The sequence below is a fragment of the Peromyscus leucopus genome, chromosome 6 (genome assembly GCF_004664715.2).
Source record: "Peromyscus leucopus breed LL Stock chromosome 6, UCI_PerLeu_2.1, whole genome shotgun sequence".
NCBI lineage: Eukaryota > Metazoa > Chordata > Mammalia > Rodentia > Cricetidae > Peromyscus > Peromyscus leucopus.
The window spans coordinates 16,717,473-16,728,940 of record NC_051068.1 but is presented as its reverse complement, the minus strand read 5'-3'; the positions used below and the strand labels follow the sequence as shown (position 1 = coordinate 16,728,940).

Sequence of the window (11,468 nt, the reverse complement as noted above, 5' to 3'; positions counted from 1 at the left end):
CAAGCCTCCCACTGGTGTTCAGATCAAGTTGTGTTCTTGTCCTCCAGTGTCATAAGTTGTTCATTCTTAGCTTTCTGCTGAGCTTTTTGAAGAATCAACGGTAAGATTCTTTTCCGTCAGCACAATGCTCTCATGAGGCAAGTGTGCCATGACTATGGTTTCAGGTAACTCTGGGCCCATGCCCCATGTGTTAGGTTCAAAAGTGAGATCAAAGTCTCTTTTTCGCTTCTAAGATTGCTTTTAAAATACTGGACCATAGTGAAATCTTAAAAAGTTACTACAAATGCATGAACAGTAAAACAAGGGGGGAGTTCTCAGAACAAAACAAAATATACAGTCTTTCTCACATACTATATACTGGTTGGCTTCCCAATACCAAATAGTCAGGCCTTAAAACACAAGTAAAATATCATGAGATTTGAGTAAGATGTGTGAATGAGTGAGTGAGTGAGTGAGCATATGTGTGTGTGTATGTTCGTGTGCACATGTGCTTATACATGTATATATGTAATAATTTTTTAAAAGACAAAAAATTTGAAAGCAATCTCAGTGTTCATGGGAAGGTTTTGGAGAAAGGAAAGGGAAAATAATGAAAGTATAGTATAATTTGGAAAAATATTTAAATAAATTCAAAGGCCCCAATATATAAATATTGGGTCCATTTCCAGTTCAGACTCAGATCTAAAGACACACATAAAACACAGTTGTTTTGTGAACTGAAATGAGATTAGAGACTGGGCTCCAATCCTAAGGCCATTTCTACCCAAGTCCAGAAAGATGATCTCCCTTCTGTACAGTAACTTTTCTGTATAACTTTCATTACAGGTTTGTCTAAGTGTAGTGATTAGGACATCTTTTGCTCTGATCATGAAACTTGATGGGGAACATATGGGGACCCAGGTCTTAGAAATCATATTCTAATGGGACCAAAATTGTCTGCACACATGGTTATTGTGGCAGTATCTTGGCATACTTATGGTGACAATCTGTCTGGAAGAATAAAATGTTCTCTTATGGACAGCGAGTCTTGCAGCACTTAGAATTCTCTCAAGTCTGGCCTGGGGCATGTTGTTTGGTTTTTGATTTTGTTCCTTATTGTGCCCCTTTCCAAACAAGAAATGACACTATGCATTGATATTGTATGCAGAACAGAAACTGGAATTGAGAAAGGCCACTTGAAGGAAGGTCATGGACTCACTGCTCTGCTTCTGGCTTCCTGCTGGGTCTCTGGGCTTTAGGATGAATCGCCCCTGTAGATCTGGTTGTTCCACATACAGCCCAGGCAGGGCAGGAAAAGCTGTGCACTTCCTTGATTTCCGTCGTCGTCGTTGACTGACGTTACTTTGAATGTTTCTCATGATGATGTCATAGGGATGCTCATGCTCTATGAGAAGAAAATAGGAATGTGAGTTGAAACTGAGGGTCATGAATGTGAGCAAACCTGCCAATGTGCTTTAGCATGCACTGTTATATTGGATTTCTCCTTGTGCTTCTCGACCAAGCAGACTGTACACGCTGAGCATCAGGAGCCTCCCTGGGATGCTCTGATGAGGTAAGGATGTGTAAGTTGAGAACTCTAAAAACAGAAAACTTTCAACTTGTCACTTTGTTTGAAGAACATAGGCCATCAGCACACTGTGTGGGGGATTTTGCTGTGCTCCCTGTGACAGTTTTAAGGCCTGCTGGTTTCTGCCTTGAAAACACAGAAGCCTCCTGCACACAGCAGTTGTTTACCACTCGAGGGGGCACGAACCTGGGATACGGGGCCTTAACATGAGGTGGATTAAAGTCTCATGAAGCAGCCAACTTTATTGAGAGCATTAGACAATTGGTACTCTGAGGGTGAAGAAAAATCTCCTGAGCAAAGTGCACAATCACAAGGACAAGCTGCCCGTGGCAAAAATACTTTCCATAGAGGCTGCTGAGTAACAGCAGCTGACGTGAAAGTGAACTCACTCCTATCTGCTACACCTGGGAAGAGCACAAAATCACATGCCAAAACATTTCCATGTTTTTGATGAAACAGAAGTCACAAGACCATTGTCTTGGTCTTGTGGAGTTTTCTCACAAGCACTCAGAATTTCCCTCTCAAGACTCCATTCTTGGACTTTGTTCTGACAGCGACTGTGGGCTAGAACTACATGCACAAAATTGGAATTAATGTAGAGATGTTTTCTTTGCTCTCCCACGTTTTACATTTTTCTTCTCTAAAGGAACCTTAAAGAGTCTGTGCTGTGGTGTGGATATGATTTTCTGAGAAGGATGGAATCTTGCCCCTGTCCATTTCTGATTAATCACCAGTATAATTAAGCTCTTGCTTTGCCTTTCCTTCTGACACAGATACAATGCCAGTGCTACAATCAGATCAAGAGTTACAGTAACATTTAAATTAGTAGACTCTAGAAGCTTCCAAGGGATCAATATGGAACAATCTAGTATGAGTATACTTACTTGAGTATGGCCTGTGGGTTGAAATACACATTCAAAATGAATGCTGAGAAATCAACAAGACTGTTCAGTTCTTGGGATTTCTGAAGCATCCATGATGTGCAAAGCTCTTCCAAATCCTTAGAATTAAAATATTACCAAGTTGACACCTTACAGTAATTAAATTTATTTTGTAATAAGCCCCCCCATTTGTTTTATTATTGACTGAGAACTGTAATTGTATCCACCTTATAAAAAGCGAAAGGACCAGACATTTTTGGCATATGTCTGTATTCCCAGCACTCATTTGCTTATGACAGTGAGGGTCAGGAGTCCCTTACCTGCCTGGGCTCCATATCAATACCCTGTGCCATAAAAAAAAAAATCAAATATGTAGGTGGGTTATTCCCCTGATATTGCCCAATGTTCTAAAACCCAGAAAATAAATATTTTTAAAAATTAGTCTGATTTCTGTATGTTGAATAACCAAGAATGTCCCCACAGATTGTTCTTAGGATACATGAGAAAGGTTTGAATAAGGTAATGTTCTCTCACCTCCAACAGACATCCTCACTGTTACTTGTCTGAGGAACACTACATGTCTTAGAACATCACCTTTTCAGTATCTTTTGAAGGTCAGCCTCAGAAGCAGATTTGGTAATCTCAGATTTTTAATTCTTATCCAAATGCTTCAGATAAATCGATCTATTACTATTACCTATATGTCAATAATCTTGTGAAAAATTCCAGAAAAATGCAACATAAGGAATAGCAGATGATTCAGTCAGGAAGGCTTCCAAAGTCTGAACAGAATATTTCTCATTCAATGAGGTCATAGAGAGATGTAACTGACTATATTTACATGGATTCAGAGAAATGGCTAGATTTCACATGTTCATGCCAAAACAGAAGCTACATAGTTTGGAATAAATGGAATATTCTTTAAAGTTTTTAAATTTCAGTTTTTAAATTTTAGACTTATTTATGAATGTGTGTTTTTTTCTCACATGTATATCTGTGCATCATGCTGTACCTGCTGCCTGAGCAGGTCAGAAGAGGGAATCACATCCCCTGAAACTCGAGTTTTGATGGTTGTGGGTGTTGTGGATCAAAACAAGTCCTTTTGCAAGAACAACAAGTTAGTAAGTGCTCTTAATCACCGAGACATCTCTCTAGCCCCTAGCATTGTCTTTAATCTTCAACGAATGAAAATTAAATTTTTTTATTTAGAATCAAGAAATCCAAAATCTTGTTTTATTTGACTTTTTAGGAAAATTATATTTCTCAGGTGGAAATGCACAGGAAAATTCCAGGTTTTTTTTCCACCAGACCATAGACTGTTGCATAAAGATACAGTATCATGTGACTGGGTTCTATTAAATAGTTGGTAATTGTGAATTAAATGAATTAAATAATGTTTAAGTTATTTTCTTTTAATGTTGATTTAAATTTAAGACTGAATGATGAAAACGTTGAGAATTCAGGGTGAAAACATTGCCTTGGTCAGCCCTCTTTAGTTTTCCCTGTTACTTACCTTGGAGTAGGCTTGGGGCTTCTTGGAGGCCACGACAGAACCACAGTTGGTAATCTTGAGCACTCTGGGGGGCAAAAAGAACCAACCATCAGAGATAATCTTTCACAGTGGATTCTTTAAGAATACCTTTCCTCACCATTCCCAGCTCTCCAGCAGGAAAGTTATTAGGATCAGTATTAATGATGTGTCTTTTGACTACAGGTTTGAGTCATCTGCATGATTTCAGGAGAAAACCCCTTGGGTACTTGCCTTGCCTTTCTGATGGAGCTAGATCTATTGATCCAAATAGACTCTGAATGACCCTGGATAAAAAAATTACATTTACCCATCAACACTTACCAACAAAAATGTTATTCCAAGATCTGTTACATCTGTTTGTCCACATGTATGTGGAATATTGACTTGACATGAATGACAACCTTAGTACTCAGAGAGCCATACAACCTCATGCCTATGATTTCTTGAGCAAAAGTATCCTTAAAAGATGTGGGCCAGCAAGACTGGGCAAAATAGAAAAAAAAAAAAAACAGAGAGGCTTTGAGGATGCCTAGGAGTAAAAACAACTTTTGGCTTTCATTTAGAAATGTCCAATCTGTGGAGAGGAAGGACGTGTGTCTAACCTAGAAAATAGGCCAGATGCTGAAAACAGCTCCACACACAATACTGTACACCAGTGCTATGGATCCATTTGGAACAACCATCTAAATAGAGTATTCTGTTGAAATATTTAGCACCCACTATAGTGGGTAAGTAAAACATAGCTTAACTGGAGTTATCTTAATTGGACTTTGTTGTTGATTCCAGATTAAAAACAATTGCACTGCCCTGTAGAAGTCTTAAATTATTAAAATGACAGACTACACACTCAAGCAGATAAACACCATACCATCCCCAACACACCATGGAAGTGAGAGAAAGAGAGAGAGAGAGACAGACCCAGGGAGAGACAGACATAGACATGGAAAGACAGAGACAGAGAGAACAACACAGAGAAATCATATAAATTCACAGATGGTGATAGAGAGGGTCATCTATACATACAGAGAAACATATACACAAAGAGAGACATAAATACACAGAGACACGTATATTTACACAAAAAGACAAAGTTAAACACAGATATGTATGCAGAGAGAAAGAAGAACAGAGATAGAAAAAGACACATACACATAAATATTAAGAGAGAGAGAAAAAAGAACATACCCAAACACATCCATCTACACCTCCACACACACAGAAGTTAAAGAAGAAAGAATGGGAGAGGAGGACAAATTATATACCAAATATGAAGTACAATATAATCAAGAAATAAGAAAAGAACATCATTACCTCCACAATTGGCAGTCTTTAAATTTGATGTGTGCACATGACCAAATAATCTCAATTATTTTTTACAATAGAAAATGTAAATTGTCCAGGGAGACTAAAAGTATAGCTCAAAACCATTGAGCTATGAATTTCATTTCACATGAACCTTAGACAAATATTCAAGAAAATGTTCCTCTAAAATCTATCATTATATCTTAGATGCTTCAGTTCTAAATCATGACAAGTGTCTTCTGTATATCTTCATATGCACATTTGTACATATGTGGATCTCCAAAAAAGGCTCAAATTAAAGTCAAAGTAGCTTGAAAGTAACTTACAGGCATTCCTATCATAGGTAGTAACTTCTTCATAACATCATTCACAGTTTCCAAGTCTGTTATTGCTACATATAAAGGCTATAAAAAGTGCAGAGAAAATGCTATAAAATAACTTAAAGCACATGATTAGTTATTGTCTAATCATCACTTATAATCTATGGGCTATAATGACAACTCTAATGTAGAATAAATATCTTGTTTTCTTCCCTTTATATACCATAATGCTGGAAGACTATAAGTCTAACATATTTACTTCAATTTAAGTACTTGGGTACTGAGTATTCAAACATAGCAGGTGACTGGTTTTTATTATAAAGGGAGACTGTGGAGCCATTGGTGCTGGAACTCAGCATTCTGAATTTTCTTTCCTTATTGGGGCTGGGGGTTAAAAAGAGGGTTGATGCTTTTCCTTCCATTCCAGCTCTGCCTCCATCATGTTACATCTTTATTTTCATGCACAGCATGTGTGCAGGTCTAGGAAAGTCAGGATAAGAACTGGCTGCATCTTTTCTTTCTCTTCAAAATACCAATATGGATGAGCACTTTCTCCATATCAGGCTTTGCAAATAGATGATATTCAGTGTAGAAATCTGTTGAGGTCATAAATTCAGAGACACCGAACCTGATAGAAGAGAAAGTAGGAAGTAGCCTTGAAAGCATTGGCACAGGAGACCACTTACTAAATAGAACACCAGTAGCACAGACACTGAGAGCAACAATTAATAAATGGGACATCCTGAAACTTAAAAGCTTCTGTAAAGCAAAGGATATGATAAATAAGACAAAACAACAGCCTACAGAATGGAAAAAGATCTTCACCAACCCACATATGATAGAGGGCTGATCTCCAAAATATAAAAAGAACTCAAGAAACTAGACATCAAAATACCAAACAATCGAATTTAAAAAAAAAAAAATGAGCTACAGATCTAAACAGAGAATTCTCAACAGAAGACTCTCAAATGGCTGAAAGACATTTAAGGAATTGCTCAACATCCTTAGTCATCAGGGAAATGCAAATCAAAACAACTCTGAGATACCATCTTACACCTGTCAGAATGACTAAGATCAAAAAACACTGATGACAGCTTAAGTTGGAGAAGATGTGGAGCAAGAGGAACACTCCTTCACTGTTGCTGGGAGTGCAAACTTGTACAGCCTTTTGGAAATCAGTATTGAAGACCCAATGATACAACTCTTGAGCATATACCCAAGGCAAGCTCAACCATACCACAAGGACACATGCTCAACTATGTTCATAGCGGCATTATTCATAATAGCCAGAACCTGGAAACAACTCTAGATGCCCTCAACTGAAGAATGGATAAAGAACATTGTGGTACATATACACAATGGAGTACTACTCAGCTGTAAAAAACAATGACATCATGAAATTGGCAGACAACTGGATGGAACTAGAAAATATTATCCTGAGTGAGGTAATCCACTCAGAATGACAAATATGGTATGTACTCACTCATATGTGGATTCTAGATGTAAAGCAAAGAGTAACCAGGCTACAACCCACAGCTCCAGAGAAGCTAGGTAACAAGGAGGATCATAGAGGGACTCATGGATTGCCTTGGGAAGAAGAAATAGATGAGCTCTCCATGAGTAAACTGGGAGCAAGGGGGGCAATAGAGGGGAGGGAATGGGGGATGAGTGCATGAGGGAACAGGATAGTTGAGCTGGAAAAGGATGGAGTGGGAGAGCAATGAAAGTGATATCTTGATAGAGGCAGACATTATGGCGCTAGGGAAGTTCCCAGGAATCCACAAGGACCAGCCCGGCCTAGACTACTAGCAATAGTGAAGGAGGTGCTTGAGCTGGCCTAACTGCTGTAATCAGATTGGTGAATACCCTGTCATCATTGAGCCTTCATTTAGTAACTGATGGAAGCAGATGCAGAGATCCACAGCTAAGCAGCAGGCCAAACTCTAGAGTCCAGTCGAAGAGAGGGAAGAGGGATTATATGAGTAAGGGGGTTCAAGATCATGATGGGGAAATCTACAGAGACAACTGAACCAAGCTCATAGGAACTCACGAACTTTAGACCAACAGCTGTGGAACCTGCATGGGACCAGACTCGGCCCTCTGCACGTGGAGAAGTGGTGTAGCTTGGTCTGTTTGAGGGGAACCTGGCAGTGGGATCAGAATCTATCCATGGTACATGAGCTGCATTTTGGTGCCCACGACCTATGGTGGAATGCTTTGCTCAGCCTAGATGTAGGGGGAAAGGGATTAGTCCTGACTCAACCAAATGTACCAGGCTTTGCTGACTCCCCATGGCATCCTTTACCCTTTTGGAGGAGGGAATGGGGGCTGGGTCAGCAGGGAAAAAGACTGGAGAGGAGCAGCAGGAGGAAATGAGTGGGGGATCTGTGGTTGGTATGCAAATGAATAAAAAAATTTCTTAAATTAAAAAAAATCTGTTGAGGTGATAGATCTAGAAATCCAAAATGAAGATTTTAGAAATGAAAGCCCATCTCATAATACTCTTAAGAAAAACAATGTGCTCATAGTATTAGCTCTTTACTGCCTCTCACGTTTATAATCTTCTCCAAAGATCTAGGAAGACTGTGTAGGAAATAGAATGAAACCAACTGATAGGAATCTGAGTTGATAGCACTGATATAGTGGAATTCTAATACATCTTTATAGAATAATCAATAGACAATCAATAGATAGGTATAGTTTTATGCACATGGGTTCTACAATATCAGATATGTCTGCAATAAGGATTGTAGGAAGACTCTCGGAAACTGTCCTTTAAAGGAGAAAAACAGCACAGGTGCCCTCTCCCTATCCTTAACAACATACTGAAGCAAAGTGAAAGGAACCACTCCATAAGCCACCTCTTTCAGGGCAATTTTATTTTATTATCCTTTAACTGCTAGGCATAACTGATTAACTTGAAAATAAATGTGTGTGCAGTGCTGAAGATTGATGCCAAAACTTTACCGTAACATGCCAGGTTAATTGAATTTTATGAACAAGGACATCTTTCACTCACTGATTTAACAGCTTACTAACCATAGGCTAAGAAAGCATCTCAAAATCTGAAAGCAGAGCTCTGATCTTACAGTACTTAACATAAGTAGGAAGAGCAATGGTTTTTTTGTTCAGAATGTGGAGTTAATCATCTCTGGCCAGAAAGATAGAACAGGGCTCAGAAAACATCAATGATGGAAGGAACTAGACAACCAACTCCTGCAAGATTTCTTCTTAACTCAACATTGGTACTTTAACACACATGCATACACTAGAAACACCACACACACACACACAGACACACACACACACACGATGCATATATATTATATATATATATATATATATATATATATATGTATAACAATAAGAAAGCTTCTAATATTTTGTTGAATGTGTGAAAACTCTTCTCAATAATTTTAAAACAGAGAAGTATTTTTACAGAAAAAAAATGTGTGTGATGGCTAATAGTGTTTTAATTCACATCATTGTAAGATATTGTATTTTCAAAGCATTTGGAACATACTAATATCTAAATAATGATTTCAGGGATGTGTACATTCCTTCCTGATGATGATTTTGTTCATAAAAACAGACACATTTCAAAAGCAGAGTCTATATAAAAAAACACATTTCTGAAAATAAGGTTTACTGGAGAATTAAAAATGAAAGTATACCACAGTTTTGCTGTATATGTTAAAATATTACTTGACAATAAAGAACCAGGGATATGTAAATATTCTCAAGAGTGAAGGCCAACCTCACAATAGCTCACATGTTGAAACTATGAGGAATAATAAGTTTTTTTATAATTATGCTTAATGATATAAAGGGCATTATGTTTAATGTTAAAAAATATGCCTCAGATAGAAATAGAAAGTATAACAATAATGAAGTTTATACATAAAAAACTATTTAAAAACAATGAGCAGGTAAAATAATATGATTGATATCACTAACAAGGCATGAATTTCAAAATTATTATTTAAAATCATATAGGCATGCAGTGAAATGCTTTCTTCCAGCAATAGCATAGCCATTGACTCATGAGGACACACAGTTAATTATTATGTACACAAGATTAAGTTTAAGAAGTCAATATTTTCTACATGTGCAATTGAAGTCAATAAGGAAGGGAGAGAGAAGAGAGAGAATGGTATCTGGGGTATCTTGGGAGTGGTGCAGGTAAGTTGGCACTGGATTTGTATACTTGCATGAAATTATGGAAGATAATTTCAGAAATCATCTGCATCTATGTGTTTAGAAATATAAACAGTCTAAGGGATCTATGTTCAATTCTAAGAATTTTAATGTGAAAATTAGGAGGCAAAATAGTCCTAAAGTAAGAATAACTACAAAAAAAAAAAAAAACTTTCCCTAAATTAGTACAAAAAAATTACAGGTTGATTTTAAGTGTAATGAAATACACAGATGTCCGGGCGGTGGTGGCGCACGCCTTTAATCCCAGCACTCGGGAGCAGAGGCAGACGGATCTCTGTGAGTTCGAGGCCAGCCTGGGCTACCAAGTGAGTTCCAGAAAGGCGCAAAGCTACACAAGAGAAACCCTGTCTCGAAAACCAAAAAAAAAAAAAAAAAAAAAAAAAAAAAAAAAGAAAAAAGAAAAAGAAAAAAGAAATACACAGATCATTCATAGAATCAAACCTCAAAAGGCCAGATTATAAATAGAAAAATCAAAGAAAACTTTCAAAGAAGTGGATAAAAGTATGTATGAAGGATCATTGTGACTGGAAAACATGGAGAAAGAAAAATGATGGATGGTATTTAAGAAGTAAACAATCAAAAGAATGTTCTATGTTCTGAGAATATCTCTTTAAGAATAAGAGGAAATAAACACATTATCACATGAAGAAAACTGAAACATATCTATAGCCAATCACCTGCATACACAAAAGGTACTGGATAAAATATTGCAGGACAAAATATAAAAGCAACAGAATCTTGTTATTGAAAATTGGTAGGTAAAGTTTATTTTAAAAGAATTAGGTCTCATCTGCAATGGTATCTTAAGGTATTGGGAGATTTCTCGTGTACAATACTGAACATTTGCCATGGCTGAAATCAAGCAAGCAGGGGCAAGAGAACATTTCCCTACTGGTCATTTTTGCTCTGCTCTGCCCTGAAGACACATCTGGTTCAGCAAAGCTAGCTAGAGTGTTCTCATGATTTACATTACAGGCTAGAAATTACTTTTATACAACACTTTTCTCCTTAAGGACTGTTGTGTATGATGGAACCTGGTATGCAGAACCAATTGCTGCATGATCTAAAAACTATCTTCATCAGACACACCTTGGTTACCTGAGTTCAATTTCACAGTGACACATTAGAATATTGACTCTAAATGTTTTTTATATAAAGGTCAGAATGGTGGTGATTCCTTTTAGCTAGATTCCATCCTGTTTTTATAGTAGGAAAGGTTTTTCAGTGCTCAGCATTCTACGTAATAGCTAAATTGCTGATCTTCAGTGAATCCAGTAGTGGAATGGGAACAAAAATACAAAAATTAAAAAAACAAACCAGAAAAGCAAACAAGTATATTAATAGACATGGGTGTAACTCATGAAGAAAAAACTCTAGTATGTATGAAGTCATAGACTTATTTTAAAGACTACACACCACATGATATCTCTCTCTCTCTCTCTCTCTTACACACACACACAACACACACACACACACACACACACACACACACAGCTATATTAAATATCTAATGGTGGATTCTCAACTGAAGTTCCATGAAAGGACGTCCTTATGCCGTGAGATTCACATGTGATGCAGCCGTTCTTCAAAGCACGTGAGAGAACACCCAGTGAGAGACAAAGAGAAGGAGCAGGGGACGGGTTCATAGA

At 37.5% G+C, this 11,468-nt stretch overlaps 1 long non-coding RNA gene across 1 annotated transcript in view; it reads right to left on the bottom strand.

Annotated features, from left to right (window-relative positions):
- The window catches only part of LOC119088155, a 5,317-nt gene extending 1,258 nt beyond the window's left edge, over positions 1-4,059 (bottom strand). The window contains exons 1-2 of the long non-coding RNA XR_005091746.1: positions 3,962-4,059; positions 1,199-1,384 (exon numbers count right to left, since the gene is read on the bottom strand). This is a non-coding gene — a long non-coding RNA (uncharacterized LOC119088155). The remainder of the gene's footprint in view (positions 1-1,198; positions 1,385-3,961) is intronic.
- Between the last annotated feature and the right edge of the window lie 7,409 nt (positions 4,060-11,468).